This window comes from Mustela erminea, chromosome 4 (genome assembly GCF_009829155.1).
Source record: "Mustela erminea isolate mMusErm1 chromosome 4, mMusErm1.Pri, whole genome shotgun sequence".
NCBI lineage: Eukaryota > Metazoa > Chordata > Mammalia > Carnivora > Mustelidae > Mustela > Mustela erminea.
The window spans coordinates 67,285,098-67,301,796 of record NC_045617.1 but is presented as its reverse complement, the minus strand read 5'-3'; the positions used below and the strand labels follow the sequence as shown (position 1 = coordinate 67,301,796).

Here is a 16,699-nt window from a genome sequence, read left to right as displayed (position 1 = left end):
TGGATCTGAAAAATAAGCAAAGAAATGGTCATGGCTATTTTACTGATATCTTTATAGATATGGATATAGATATATTGATGTATACATGCACACTTAACCTATATCCTTTAGCTTTAGATATTCGAAGGACGAAAGTGGGAAATTTTTACAAAAACAGGTCTCTAAGGTGTCAGTATTGCCCAGAATAAAGGTCTGTTTTGAAATAAAAGTTTGACTGACACATTGTTAATGTTTCCTTAGAGTTCTTTCTACCAAACTTTCTCAGGGATAGGTGTTGCTGCCCTTGAGATACAAAGACAATAAAGCTAATGTGTAATCCAGAGGTTCAAATATGAAGATGGGAATTTGGTTATGACTATGGTCAACATTTATAGAACCTATCATTATTTGAACCTTAGCTAAGATTCATGAAACCTGAAGCTTTTATGGAAAAAGAACCCTCTCATTTTTTTTAATTTCCCACATACTTGGTTGAGCAACAAAGCCTTTTTTTTTTCCCCCTTACCAGCTTATGGCTACAGTGAGCTTCTTGGCTATTTCCAGTTATTGTATGCATGTGTAACCTAGTGACGTTGTAATGAGCATCCTTTAATTGCTCATGGGTTGACCATATCCCAGAATCCCTGCTGGTGTCACATTAGGGTAGATGTGGAAGGCACAATCAAGATGAAGGCATATTCACCTGTTCATTAGACCTTCCTCAGCATGAACTTGGTATGCTAATCTCAAAGGTACACCAGATTTCCTAATGCAGTTCTCTTCTCCTTTTTTTTAATGGGGGACCTAGAGTAATGTATGTGACAGAGCTCAACAGTATATAACTTATAAAGCCATGTGAATAATATGTTTATCAGCTTCTCAGCAGCATATTGTTAATGTAAATCTTTATGTCAGTATAGCGGAAAAAACCTCCGGCTGACTAGTGATCTTGAAATTTCTGCTTTAGTGCATAATACAGTACTGCTTGGATAATTGTTTAATTTGTGTGTCCATTAAGAAAGTGTGCCTTTTAATTCACTCTTTCTAGTCTTTTTGTTTGGGGCCTGTTAAATTGAAAGAGTATCGAATGTTTGAAGTTACATTCTTTTTTTTAAAAGATTTTATTTATTTGACAAACAGAGATCACAAGTAGGCAGAGAGGTAGACAGAGAGGCGGGGAGAAGCAGACTCCCTGCTGAGCAGAGAGCCCGATGTGGGGCTCAATCCCAGGACCCTGAGATCACAACCCGACTAAGGCAGAGGCTTAACGCACTGAGCCGCTCAGGTGCCCCTGAAGTTACATTCTTAAGTTGTCTTGTGTTACTTATCCCTACTCTCACTTCCTAAAGAGAGGAAGGATGGCTTCATTATCATACCCATACCCATTCAATTGATAATTGATGTTTGTTAAAAGTAACTGACCTGTTAGCTAGTCTCTGACTAGCTATCCTGGAATGAATTTAGGATACGGATGAGTAAGGGCCCTTGGGGTTACAATGGAGAGTGTAATTCTTGAGTGAAAGGGAAGGGAATATATATATCAAAAACGCTGAGGATCCGTATGTATGTTTCAATTAAAACAGTTCTTTCCTTAACATCAGAAACATGTTCCTGTATTTGTAAAAGCTCCTAAAACACAATTACTTTTCAGGATTTGGGGATCTAAACGAAAACCAAGAATAACTTGTTAGCTGTATGAGCACTAAGCAGAACATAGCGACAAGGTAAATAAGGAAATAATAGGATGCTGCTAGAGAACTGGAGTGGTTTGGGGGAGACTAAGAGCTTACTTGTAATCATGGAAGATGTCTGCCCTTCCTACTTATTCCCCAGCCCCACCATTCTCTCTTTCGGTTGTTCTTATTCATTTAATTTAGCAACTCTTTATTGAGTCGATGACCATTTGCCAGCGAAGCCAAATTCTAAGGACACATGTTTGTATTAAATGGTTGTCCTCAAGGAGAGTGGTGCCTACAGTCTTGCACACAGTGTATGATACAGACAGTACCTTTGCAGCACCCTCTGCTTGGATTCCCTCTCTCAGAGTTTCATGACTGGCTCCTTATTCCACAAGATCTCATTTTAATAATTTGTCTTCTCTGAGTAAGGTAAGAAGCCTGCCTGCATCATTCCCCGTAGAGTTTCTCTTTTGTCATCTTATTTCTTTCATAACTTAAATCACATTCTCTCATTGTTTTAGTTGCGTGTCTGTTTGTTGTCAGATTCTGCAGCTGCTGTGAAGGTGCCTTACCTGACCATTTTGTTCCGAGCTGTAATTCCAGTGTCTAGCCACGGTGCTTGGTTCACATCAGTTGCATGTTCAGTGAATCCAATTAAAAGTATGAGTCTGTTGAAGCAGTGAGGAAAGGGCATCGTAAGCAAATACAAAATTAGGAAAAGGTCTGCTATTGCAGGAGAAATGGTAGAAAGTTGAGATTGTTAAAGGGTGTTGGAAGTGGAAGATTAATTACAAAATGTAAATTGGGGACTTGGAGCTCACTGCATTCCAAGCCAACCAAGCGAGGTTCTGTTTTGTTTGTGCAAGAGAGCCAAGAGACTTTTTAAGCAGGGGTGTGGCACAATTAGGAAGATAATTCTGGCAGCTTATTTGGTAGATGGACTGGATCACGGGGATTGCAGGCAGAGCTCCGTTAGAAGGCTGTAGCCATAAGAACATGAGAAAGCCTAAAATAAAGTGCCAATGCTTTGGATGCAGAAAAGAAGCTAGATGAAAAATTCATGGGGTGGAAGAGAAAAAGAAGAGCTGAAGGATGATTCTGAAATCTCTGACTCAGGTGTGTGAGTGTTGGAGGGTGGCTCCATTGACTGAAAGTGGGAGTTAAGAAACCCCAAGTATTTCTTAGGGGACTGATTAATTTCGTATATGTTGGTTTAATTTAATGAATATGCCGAACAACTAGTTAGAACTATGGATTCAGATCTCTGATAGGTTAGGATTGATGTAGGAGCCATAAGCTCAGAGACAGCAGTTGAAGCCTGGAAAGCTTAAAGAAAAAAAGGATTTATGGGAGTGATTTATAACCTTCAGGGATCTTAAATCCATTGAGAATATGGGGGGGAAAAATGGGGCCTCCTCATATATGCACCCAAATTTTTATGTATACAATTTCAAGGGGTCCCTCACCTCTGGAACCTGTTGATGAGCTTTTCAGGACTGTCGTGGATTTCAGTGAAGGTCTTCAAGTTTGAGGAGGAGACAGAAGTATTTGAGACGGAAGGAGAATGTAGGAAGGGTGCCTCAGAAGCCAGTAAATAGGGGATGGTGAAGGAGAATTTTGAGAATCAGGAGTGCCTAGTGTTTTATTTTCTGGAGAGGCCCAGTAGGAGGGAGTTTCAGCTGTGACATCAGATTCAGAGGTGAGCCACACATTCGTAAACATCTCAGAGCATGCAGAGGACAAGGCAGACTGTAAAGGTTTCATGCGTGAATCCAGTTAAGGAAACAATGCACGGTAAACAGTGTGCAGAAGTCTTGATGTTCTTTAATGATAAACAGTCCTGATCTGAGAATAGAGCCCATTTTAAGGACCTGCTGAAAGGGAAATTCCATTATTTTGATGACCTATTGTGGCGTTTCAGCCCAGTGGCTCTCTACTGGCTGCCCATTAGAAACAACTCAGAAAGGTTTTAAAAAATTAGAGCCCCATGAAGGTTAGTTAAACAATATCTCGGGGCATTGAGGCTTTTCATAGTTTTCATTTTGTTTGTTTTATCTTTTTCTTAATAGTTAAGAACTGGTGTTCCAATGAGAAAATTTCGTTATCGCTTTTGTTTTATGTTCTATATAAGAATCCTTTCTTTTACTTGTATGTTATCTAATTACTCAGCTTTACTATTGTGCTGTTTTTAAAATTTTTTTTACTTTCTCAAAGATCTTAATTTCCAGTTTAAAAAAGTTAGAATTTTCTTTTACTCTTCAGCTCCATTCTCCATACTGTTTTTGAGTGATGCAGCCCCCCTTCAATTAAAAACCTGACAGCTGGGGCGCCTGGGTGGCTCAGTGGGTTAAAGCCTCTGCTTTCGGCTCAGGTCATGATCCCAGGGTCCTAGGATCGAGCCCTGCATCGGGCTCTCTGCTCAGCAGGGAGCCTGCTTTCCTTCCTCTCTCTCTGCCTGCCTCTCTGCCTACTTGTGATCTCTGTCTGTCAAATAAATTTAAGAAAAAAAAAAAAAAACCTGACAGCTCTGAGAAAAATAAGGAATTCTTAATGGTGCTTACATGCAGAATGAGTATTCATTCTCTAATCCTGTTTGCTTTTATTTATGTTACTTTTTTTTTCTTACTAAATAGTAAAAACTATTTTTTAGCCAGAAAGTTTGCACCTTGTATACTATTTTCCCACCAGCTGACTTACCTTTCTTTTCTTAAAATGGTGGTCATGCATGGCATAGACCTTAAGTAGGTTGTCTGCACAAAGAGCACATGGTTTACATGAGGGGTAAACCTGTAAAAGCAGTTGCAAGGAAACTGCCAAAATAGAAAATTGTACATGTTGTGTTTTCACCTTGCCATTCTTTCTCTTGATTAAATTCTTGAAGAGCTGTCAGCATTCGAGTTTGCACCCTGTATTCACACCCCTGAATAAAAAGCAGAATACAGAGAAGTTTGAACGTGATGCGTTGTCAACCCTAATACCAACCAGAAGCTGAAAGAGGGGTTATTTGGTTTGTTAGCCACCTGGTGAGTTAACATGTACACTTACAAAGAAAAAAATAACCTTTTTAAAAGTATGCTCTTTTATTAGCTTATTATCAGGTAATGGCTTAATTAGTCTCAGAAATTATAGCTATTTATGGGCATAAGTTAGGACAAATATCAAGATTCTCTATAAAGTGATAAACTGGTTTTTAAAATGGATAGCCCATAATATGGGAAAATACAGACATGTAAGACCTGCTAGAGAAAATTGATGCCTTACAAATAAAATGAAATGAACATAATAAATTTACACTTAGAAATGAATATGATAAACAGTTGTGTTACAATTTGATTTTTAAATATCACTCTTCTGTCTGTTTTTGCTGTACCTAGCTAACACAAGGAACAGCTAGACCTACCTATACATAATAAACTTGGTCAGTTTCTTTTTCTCTCTCTCTTCCTATTCCCTTTCTCTCCTAATCCCTCTCCCTCTGCCCCAAACCCCACACAGTCAACACTTGGTTTGAAATGGTTTTGTAATTACTGGGGATTTAAAAAATGCTAAATTTATTTTTTGAAATATTAATTTTGCTTACTAGATAATATCAAAATTATATTCCTTGTTTTTACCCCCTTGCTTTTAGACTTGAAGGAACATGATCTGTTTTTGTGTTCCAGAGCTTCAGGACCACAATGAATAATTGGAAATCCTTTCCATTTTTGAGCATTTCTCTATTCATGGAAGATGAAGCAAGGAGATTATAATTGTAGAAATGAGAATAGCTAAATATGAATGCTTACCATGTGCAAGTACTGTACTAAGTGTTATGCATGAAACATCGTCTTTTGCAACACTCTGTGATAGGTTCTGTTACCTACCTCTTTTTTATAGATCAGGATACTGAAGCACAGAGGCATTAAATAACTTGCCTAACATGACACTACTGGTAAATGATAGAGTCTGGATTTAACCCAAGTGATCTACTGCAGAATCTAAGCTCTTAAACTTTAGGGTGTGTGTGAGAGAGAGAGAGAGAGAATGAGTGAGTGTGTGTATACTGCTTTTTGATCTCAAACTGTTAAGCTCTTGCAGACATTTTTTGGAATGTGTTTAGTATCTCAGGACCTGTGCTAAGGCTTGGTACAAAAATAAATGAGATTTGATCATGTCTCTGAGGAGTCTGTTGTCTATCAAGGAAACATAAATAAATAAGAAATTTTATTGTAGTGTGGGAAAATGCTGGGATAGTGTTTTACATAGCAACATGGTAATGGGACTCAAGAGTAGGGATATCCTCGCTTGGTCTTAGGGATCAGATGTCTTAGTTCCTTTAATTTCTTTTTTTACCCATCATGGTTTTAGTTACCTTCTATACTAGGGCTTTCCAATTTTTACCTGTAATCTGGACTGAACTGTCCTGAGTGATGATCTCTTATCTGGTTGTCTGCTCTGGACCTCCCTTTGGGTGTCTCACAGGTTCCTTCAATTCAACATTTCTCCAAAAGCATCCTTACTCCTCCTCCTTGTCCCATCTCCTGCAGCCTACTCTCCCTCCAGTGTTTCTGTCTCAGTACGTAGTATCTTAGGCCACAAACCTGGACTCATCCTCCGTCTCCCGTTTCCTTTTCCCCATATCAGCCACAAAGCTCTGTTCCCTCATCTCCCAAAATGTCAGTCTTCTGTCTACTTTTCATCTTCATCCATCCTGTTCTCCACTGCTGTCCTCTCTCACCAGGACTGCTCCACTAGACCCTGACTGAGTTTCCTGCCCATTCTTATCATCCAGTCCATTCTCCCATTACAAAAGTGCCAGTGATATATTTTTAAAAAGCAAATACGTCATGTCATTTCTTGCTTCTTTCTAGTTCCCCATTACTCTTGGGATGAATGTGAAAATCCTTAATATAGCCCAGAAGGCATGATTTGACGCCTCCCTGCATTCGCAGCCTGATCTTTTGCCATACTTTCCACTCGAGCCATGCGGGCCCTTCTTCATGTATGACTAGTTCATACTCTCAGCTCACTTCACAGCTGAGAATACCTGCTATTCCCTCTGCAAGGTCTTGTTTCTTGCTGGAGCCCCGTCCCCTAGCAGGAGGCCTAATGCTTAGATTTCTAGTTCATTGTTATAGAATTGATTGAAGGTGATGCTGAGCTATAGAACAAATAGAATTTTAGCAGAAGAAATAGTATAAGCAGGCAAAAGTTAATATTCTTTAACATGTAAGAGCTTGCATAAATCAGTAAGGAATCTCAGAAGGAAAATGAACAAGGGATCCGAGACAGTTAACACAGAGTAAATATGAGGAGCAATACTTTATAAGTTCACCCTCATTAGTATTTAAGAAGTTCACCCTCACCAGTTAATTTAATTTTGCTTTGTCTCATATCTCAGATTGCCAAAGACTTTGACAAAATACTTTGTTCAGTAGACATGACCGCATATACATGTGATCTCAATTTTGTTTAATATGCAGATAAGTAAAAGGATTCAGCAGCCTAGAAATGTGCCTATACGAGCATAGGAAAAAATGATCACTTTGGTAGAACTGTGAATGACTTTTCTTTGAGTATTTTTTATGTAATCAGAAAATGACTGCTATCTTACCTAAAAGTCATGCATTAAGACCATTTATTTGAAATACTAAGAAATCTCTCCAGTGTGTGCCTGGGTGGCTCAGTCGGTTAAGCGTCTGACTCAGTTTGGGTGCAGGTCATGATCTCGCAGATCCTGAGATCGAGCCCTGTGCCCTGCCATAGGGCTCCACGCTCAGTGGAGAGTCTTGAATTCTCTCCCCCGCCTCTCCCCCTGCTTGTATGCCTTTCTCTTTCTCTTTCTCTCTCTCTCTCTCTCAAATCTGAAAGAAAGAAAGAAATGGATCTAAAATAAGGAATTGATGTACCTGTAATCTCATCTTTTGAGTTTGATTCCCCAAATTTCAAGTTGTATTCAGTAAAATACATTATTTCTCTTCTTTTCTGTAATAACACATAAGTTAATATTAGCATTGACTCATATGGCATTACTTTAATTGAGCTTATTATGATTTGCGAGGTGCTCATTAATTCCTCAAAATAATCATGTGATGAGTAAATGGTGTTGTGTACATTTTACAAATAAGTCTAGAACAGTTCAGAGTGAGTCCACTGTCACATAGCTTCCATGAGGATCCAGGTTTTCTTTATAAGTAGGTTTTAGTACATAATGAAATAGTGAAATTCAAGCAGGCTACTGTTTAAACTTTAATATGAGATGGATATTAGATTATTTTTTAAAGATGTATTTATATACATATATATTTTTTAAAGTTTTTATTTATTAGAGAGACTGCACAAGCAGAGGGAGGGCCAGAGGAAGAGGGAGAAGCAGGCTCACCACTGGGCAGGGCTCCGTCCCAGGACCCTGGGATCATGGTATATATTTTAGAGACTGAGAGCGAGAATGAGCAGGAGGGGTAGAGGGTGAGGGGGAGAAAATCTCAAGCAGACTCTGCACTAAATGTAGAACCCAGTTCGGTGCTCGATCTCACAACCCTGAGATCAGGACCTGAGCTGAAACCAAAGGGTTGGACGCTTAACCAACTGCACCACCCAGACACCCCAGTATTCTTAAATCACAAAATATCTTTTTAACTGAAATTTTTTCACAAGAGTGTAAACCATTGGCATATCTTTACTAAGCACTCATTCAGAAAATCAGCATTGTTTAAATTTTCTTCCACTACCTTTTAGGCACCATTACAAATATTTTTGTTGACCGAAGCATAATATTTTTTCCTTAACTATTTTTTAAAGTAGATAGTTGCTGACAAAGCCCCAGTTGTTGTTAGTTAATTTCCAGGAAGAAAAAAAAAAACCAACAGTATTTTTTTAGTTTTCTTAATATGGATTTAAAAATTTTTAACAGTTCATTTTGATGCAAGCTGTTTACATGAATGCTACCTGCTTACTGGTCTTCAGAATTGGTATTTAGACTAAGTCATAGATAGTAGGTAGAGGCAAAAGTAATGAAGATGCTTTAACTCTCTGTTTAACTTAATGTGATAATGGTTTTGTATATCAGATACTTTTTGCTTCATACTTGAGTATTTGTTAAATGTTTTATGTAATACAGGTGGCGTAATACATACTCCTTTCCTTTGGAAAGTACAAGCGTTTTTGAGGCCAGGACTACTGTTAGTAAAATTTTCTTCCTGCGGATAGAACACAAAAATGCCAACCCTAAGGATGGCCCCCTAAAAAAGCTTTTGTGCCATGCATGATGATGTCCTTCTGATGGAATGGCACGCTGCCACACGAGTGAAGGACTGGGGTTTGGGTCATGTGCCTATGCTTTGCCCCTTAGTGCTGCTAACTAACACCTGTCTTCCTTACTGCCCCTTTGAACACAAATGAATGTTGAAGGGAAAATGGTAAGTTGAGAATTGGGATGTTAATTTAACTAAACTAACATAATAGCTTTAGAACTAAAATCGGAATTTAGTGTATAATTCCTAAGTGTGTCTATAGCATGTCTGCTTCTACGATGTTAGAACCTGGGATTTTAAAATTAGATGGGATTTTAGAAACCACCTAATCTCTTCATCCACTGAATGGAAGACTCCTGTAACATTCCTAACTGTTGGTTAATTCTCTAGCCCCATTGCCCCTTGTCTCGATACTTCTGTTCTGCAGAGCCGACTGCTTTGCAGGTACTTGTTTATTGGTGTAGCTTTGAGAGATCTTCTATGTGACTTTAACTGGTTCTCTCAGGTCCCTTTTTATTCAGGTATTTGAGAACAACTGCTGTCTTTTCTTTCCTGTGCTAAATGTCCTGAGACTTTCCTCACACACTATTTTTATATTTCATACCATCCTACTTTCCTCTGGATATCTGGTTATCATTGCCCTCTTTAAATGATAATGTTAGGACATTCTAGATGTTTCAGTCACAAAAAAAGGCTATCGCACATCCTTTGCTCTGGACACTCCTATCTAACCCCTCTTTCATTTGTTTGTTTTCTAAGTAATTACAATTTCATGTTGGCTTAGTATGACCTAGTGTGATGTAAAGTATTTTTATTAAAGACTTTTCAGATAGAATTGTAGGGAGAATAGTATAATGGGTACCCCCATATCTATCCCCTAGTTTTAACAGTTGTTGAGATTAAATAGTAGCACAGCATTTTTTGGTTCTAAAATACAATTATATCTACTATCCATATCTGTTCTGTACCTCAGAGTAGGTCGTCCCAATTTGTTTGATTCCTGTGGGAAGGTGCCAACATCTAGGGGGCCATCTGAAACCATACCCAAATCTAGTGTTACTCATAGTTCAGACAATGAAAAATTCTTGTATTTTAATGTAAATTATATACATGGCATGCTTCCATGAATATTTTAGTATGCATCTTTAAAATATAAGCATATTTGTCTCCATCAGCACTCTATCATTCCATGTAACAAAGTGAATAGTAATGCCCCAGTATCATCTACCACTCAGATCCATTCTGGTTGCTCTCAGATATTTCTTCCAGCTGGTTTGTTCAAACCAGCCTTCAGTCAAGGACCATGACAAGCAGATATTTTGTTTATCTTAATAAAAATATGGGCTTTAAAATTTGTCAGTGTTACATTTTATTTTATTGATACTGCCTCATTGTGCTAGCCCAGGAATTAAGAAACCTTTTCTTTTTTTTTTAAGGCCTAGACAGTATCTATTTTAGACTTGCGGGTCATTTGGTCTTCCTCATAACTGCTCAGCTGTGTCACATAGCCATTAGGTAAATATTTGAGCATGGCATGTTCCAATAAAACTATTTTTTACAAAATAGCCACTGGCCCATTGGCCATAGTTTGCTGATCCCTGCCTAATCTGTTGAGATCTCAACTCTTTCCATCTGTTAATTTGACTGTTCTAAGGTTTTGTGTCAGTTCATTAAATAATACTATCTGACCGTAAAATTCAACTACCTGTGAATCCATCAAACAGTAATAGCTCCCATTTAATGAACACATACTGTATGCCATGTACTGGACATAGATAACTGTATTTAATCCTAAAAGCACCTTGAGAGGTTGCAATGATACCACCGATTTCCAGAAGAGGAAAATAAGTAAGGGATCTCCTGTGCTATTAAACAGATGTGAAAAAAACACTGTCTTTTAGAAGGCAAAATGATAGCTTGGTCACAGGCATGTGTTGAGAGGCTGTCAAGTAATCTGTTTGAATCTGGGCACAAAATGTCTATTTCCTAATGTGCTATTTTGAGAGCTTCATAAAGAATAAGAGATTACTTGGATGGCTTGCCTCGCTTGTAGAAAAGACCAGTTTCCAGGAGACCATGAGGGTTCGTGTTGCTTGCAAATTGCTCTATATTCCTTCTTCCCCTACTTATGCCATTCCTCAAATCATGGATGGTAATTCTGTGGTTAGAGCGTTGGAGGCCCCTCCCTCAGTAACCTCAGATGCCACTCGAATACACTTGAAGTGGCTAGAATCTACTTTTCTATATCCTCAGGTTTATTTTGGCTTTTTAGGTTCTTTTGGCTTTTTACTGGATTTTAGGGGTATTTTTGACTTGTTTTGATGACAATGTTTATTGTAGCCTTTTCAGCTTAAATATCTTTCCTGGCATGGAAGATATAAAATGTAGTGCAGACATAACTGGATTTATTGCACTTCACAGATACTGTGTGTTTGGCAAGCGGAAGGCTTCTGACAGCCCTGCACCAAGCAAATCTAGTGGCACCATCTTTCCAGCACTCTGATAAGTCTCTCAGTATTTCAGACTTAACTCATTATTACTATATTTGTTATGTTGATCAGTGATCTTGGATGTACCTCCGTAATTGTTTTGGGGCACCACAAAATGTACCCATGTAAGATGGCAAACTTAGGAAATATTGTGCATGTCCGACTGTTCCACCAACTGGTCTTTCCTCTATCTCTTCTCACACTCCCCATTCCCTGAGACACAACAATATTGAAACTAGGCCTCTAAGTGTTCAAGTGAAGGGAAGAAATACACAGCTCTCACTTTAAATCAAAAGCCAGATACGATTACATTTAGTGAGAAAGGCATGTCAAAAGCTGAGGTAGGCCAAAAGTTAGGTCTCTTGTGCCAGGTAGTCAAGTTGTGGATGCAAAGGAAAAGTTCTTGAAGGAAATTAAGGGTACTACTCCAGTAAACACACGAATGAATGTGTGCATTCTTGCTGATACGGAGAAAATTCGAGTGGTCTGGATAGAAGATCAAACCAGGCACCAGATTCCCTTTAGCCAAAGACTAATTCAGAGCAAGGCCCTAACTCTCTTCAAGCCTGTGAAGACTAGAGAGCTAAGGAAGCTGCTGAAGGAAGTTTGAAGCTCGTAGAGGTCAGTGCATGAGGTCTAAGGGAAGACACCACCTCCATGACAGAGAAGTGCAGGGTGAAGCAGCAGGTCTTGGTGAAGAAGCTCAACGTGCTCCCCGGAAGATCCAGCTGACCTCACTCATGAGGCTGGCTGTACTGTACAACAGAGTTTAAATATAGACAGAACAGCTTTAGATTGAAGAAAATGCCATCTAAGGCTTTCATAGCTGGAGAGGAGAAGTCCATGCCTGGCTTCAAAGAATAGGCTCTTTTGTTAAGGGCTAATGCAGCTGGTGACTTGCAGTTGAAGCCGGTGTTCATTCACCATTCTGATTGTCTGAGAGCCTATAAGAATTATGCTAAAGCTACTCTGCCTGTGCTCTAGAAATGTAGCAGCAAAACTTGGCTGACAGCACATCTGTTTACAACATGGTTTACTGACTATTTTATGCCCACTGTTGAGGAATCAAGAAAGAAAGATCCCTTTCAAAATATTACTGTTCATTGACAATGCACCTGGTCACCCAAGAGTTCTGATGGAGACATACAATGAAATTAACGTTATTCTCATGCCTGCTAACACAGCAGCCGCTCTGCAGTCCATGGATCAAGGACTCATTTCAACTTTCACGTCTTACTTTTTAAGAAATACATTTCCATAGGGTTAAAGCTGCCACAGATAGTGATCCCTCTGGTAGATCTGGGCAAACGAAATTGAAAACCTTCTGGAAAGGACTCACCATTCTAGATGCCATTAAGAACATTTGTGATTCGTGGGAAGAGATCAAAATACCCAGATTAACAGGAGTTCGGAAGACCCTGTTTGTCCACCTTCATGGATGATATGGGGCTCAGGACTTCCATGGAGGAAGTGATTGCAGCTGTGGTAGGAAAAGCCAGAGAAATGAGAATTAGAAGTGGAGCCTGAAGATGGGACTGACTTGCTGCAACCTCATGAGCAAACTTGAATGGATGAGGAGTTGCTTCTTACAGATGAGCAAAAAAGTTTTCTTGAGATGCAGTCTATACCTGGCGAAGAGGCTGTGAAGATTTTGAAGCAACAGCAAAGGACTTAGGATATTACATACACTTAGTTGATGAAGTAGTAGGTTTAGTAGATTGAGAGGATTGATTCTACTTTGAAAGAAATTCTAACAGTGGCCCAGTGCTGTCAAACAGTGTCCCATGCTATAGAGAAACTCTTCGTAAAAGGAAGATCCAGTCCATTTGGCAAATTTCATTAGTGTCTTATTTTAAGAAATTGCCACAACTCCAACCTTCTGCAGTCACCACCAGATCAGTCAGCAGCCTTCAACATCAAGGCAAGACCCTCCACCAGGAAAAAGATTGACTTGCTAAAAGCTCAAATGATGGTTAGCATTTTTTAGCAATAAAGTACTTTTTAAATAAGGTACATATAGTGATTTTTGTAAACATAATGCTGTTGCACACTTAATAGACTACAGTATGGTGCAAACACAACTTTTATATACACTGAGGAACCAGAAAGTTTTTTTGACTTGCTTTATTGAGTTCTTCACTTTATTATGGTGGTCTGGAACCGAATCCACAATATTGGCAAGGTGTACCTGTAGTCTTTGATGCACTTTGTCTTAAGAGCCAGGAGGTGGCGGTGTTTTCCAAGTAATGCTTTAAGGTTGCAGTTTGTGATGGTTCGCTGAGTAGTTTTTAAATACCGCTTGAAAGTCAGAAACCTAAAACATAAATTTGTTCTTATCCCTAAAATCGTTGAGTGAGGAAGAAGCTGCTTCCACTTCTATGATGCATTTTTTTCTAAGACTGACTTAAAAGTTTTTATTGAGATACAATTGACATGTAACATTATGTTTCAGGTATACAACTTAATGATGCAATGGATTCAATGTATGTATGAGTTGCAAAATAATCACCACACTATGTCATTAACATTCATCACCACACATAGTTGCAAATTTATTTTCTTGTCATGAGAAGTTTTAAAATCTCTTATCAGCTTTTAAATACAGGATACAGTAGTATTAACTCTAGTCACCAGGGTGTACATTATATCCCCAGGACTTACTTATTTACCAGAAGTTTGTACTTTCGACCACAATTATAATGCATTTAATAAAAAGCTAAAAATATAGCATTTCCTAAAGTTAGGACAGGTGCAGTTTTGAACTTTGCTTTTTATTAGAAGAAAATATTTGACAACTTATAGTAGGCATTTACCTGAGACACAGGACAGAACACCTGATTAAACAATGGGCAGTGAGAAAGTTATTGATAATAATTGAAATCAAAAAAGAATTAGCTTTATTTTTCTTATAGTAACTAATATATGTGTTTTACTACACTGTACAAAAAATGGAAAATTATTAATACTCATATAAAAAACTATTAGAATCTTAATATTTGAGTTGAATTTTTATTTCTACCATGTTTACTTTTTTAGTTTTATTATTTTCTTCCTTATATATTTGTGATTGTTATGTACTTGATTTCTTGGATCAAATGCTTAAGTCATTTATGTTTCCTTTCTTATTTTCCAATAGGTATTTCTTGTTTTTAACCTCCTCTTTAATTGCAGTATAGTTGACATATAAAATATTATATTAGTTTGAGGTGTACAACATAGTGATTCCCCATTTATATGCATTACAAATTGCTTATGATGATAAATGTAGTTACCATCTGTCACCATACAAAGTTACTGCAGTATTACTGACTAATATTCTCTGTGCTGTACTTTTAACCCCAGTGAATTATTTATTTTATACCTGGAAGTTTGTACCTCTTAATCCCCTTGCATATCACCCATCCCAACCCCTGCCTTCCCTCTGACAACTACCAGTTTCTTCTCTGTATTTTTTAGTTATTTGTTTTGTTTTTTTAGATTCCACATATAAATGAAATTTTTGTCTGATTAATTTCACATAGCATAATATTTTCGGGATTCATCCATGTTGTGACAAACTGCAAGATTTCATTCTTTTTTATGGCTGTGAAGTATTTCATTGTATATATTCCTATTCCACATCTTTTTTTTTATCCATTCAGTCACTGAGGGACACTAGGTTGTTTCTGTATCTTGGCTGTTGTAAATAATACTGTGATGAAGATAGGGTGCATGTATCTTTTCGATTTAACATTTTTCTTTTCTTCAGATGAATATCCAAAAGCAGAATTGCTGGATCATATGGTAGTTCTATTTTTAATTTTTTGAGGAACCTCCATACTGTTTTCCATAGCAGCTGCACCAATAGACATTCCCACCAACAGTGCACAAGAGTTCCATTTTCTCCACATCCTCACCAGCATTTGGGTTTTTTTTTTGGTTATTTGTTAACACCCTTTCTGACACATATGCAGTGATATCTCATTGTGGTTGATTTTGCATTTCCCTGATGATTAGTGGCATTGAATATCTTTTCATGTGCCTGTTGACCATCAGTATGTCTTTTTTGGAAAAATGTCTCTTCAATTCCTCTACCCATTTTTTAATCGTATTATTGGTTTTTACTGTTGAGTTATAGGAGTTCTTTATATTTTTTGGATATTTACCTCTTATTGGGTATGTGATTTGCAACTGTTTTCTCCCATTCTGTAGGTTGCCTTTCCATTTTGTTTGCAAGCAAAAGCTCTTTAGGTTGGTGTATCTCCCACTTGTTTATTTTTGCTTTGGTTGCCTTTGCTTATAAAGTTAGATCCAAAAATCAGGGGTTCAGTTGGTTAAGCATTTGACTTTGGCTCAGGTCCTGATCTTGGGGTCCTGGGATTGAGCCCCAGCCCTAGCTCCTTGCTCAGAGGGAGTCTGCTTCTCCCACTCGCTCTGCCCCTTCCCCAGCTTGTGGGCACAGTCTCTCTCTCTCTCTCTCCCCCTCTGTCAAATAAGTAAATAGATAAATAAATAAACTTAAAAAAAAAATAAAGTTAGATCCAAAAATTCAGTGCAAAGACTGGCATCAAGGAGTTTACCACCTGTTTTCCTCTAGTATTATAATTCCCAGCTTTTGCATTTAAGTCTCTAATCCGTTTTGAATTAATTTTTGTGTATGGTATATGATAGTGTAGTTTTATTCTTTTGAATATGGGGACTATATAGGCATGAGTTTTATTTCCAAACTCTATTTTGTTTTGTTGTTTTTATGCCAGTATCATTTTATTTTGATTACTGTAGATTTGTAATATAGTTTGAAATCAGATTCCAGCTTTGTTCTTTCTCAAGATTGCTTTTATGGTTCCATACAAATTTTAGAATTGTTCGTTCTATTTCTTTGAAAAATACCAATAGAGTTTTGATAGAGATTGTATTGAATCTGTAGATTGTTTTGTGGCGGCATAGACATTTTAATAATATTAATTCTTTCAATTGAGTATGGTATATCCATTTACTTGTTTAATTTTCAGTTTCTTTCATCAGTGTCTTACAGTTTTCAGTGTATTGGTCTTTCACCTCCTTGCTTAAATTTATTCCTGGGTGTTTTATTCTTTTTGATGCAGTTATAAAGTGAGTTTTTAAAAATTTCTCTTTCTGATAGCTTATTGCTAACATATAGAAACAGAACAGATTTTATATATTGATTTTGTGTCTTGAAACTTTATTGAATCCATTTATTAGTTATAGCTGTTTTGGTGGAGTCTTTAGGGTTTTCTGTATTTAACATCCTGTCATCCACAAGAAGTGACAATTTTACTTCTTTCCTTTCCATTTTGGATGCCTTTTCTTTTTCTTGCCT

General features: G+C 37.7%; 1 protein-coding gene across 3 annotated transcripts in view; it reads left to right on the top strand.

Annotated features, from left to right (window-relative positions):
* Nucleotides 1-16,699, top strand: part of TBPL1 (TATA-box binding protein like 1) — a 37,434-nt gene that overhangs the window by 7,313 nt on the left and 13,422 nt on the right. The gene's annotated exons all lie outside the window — the stretch shown is intronic.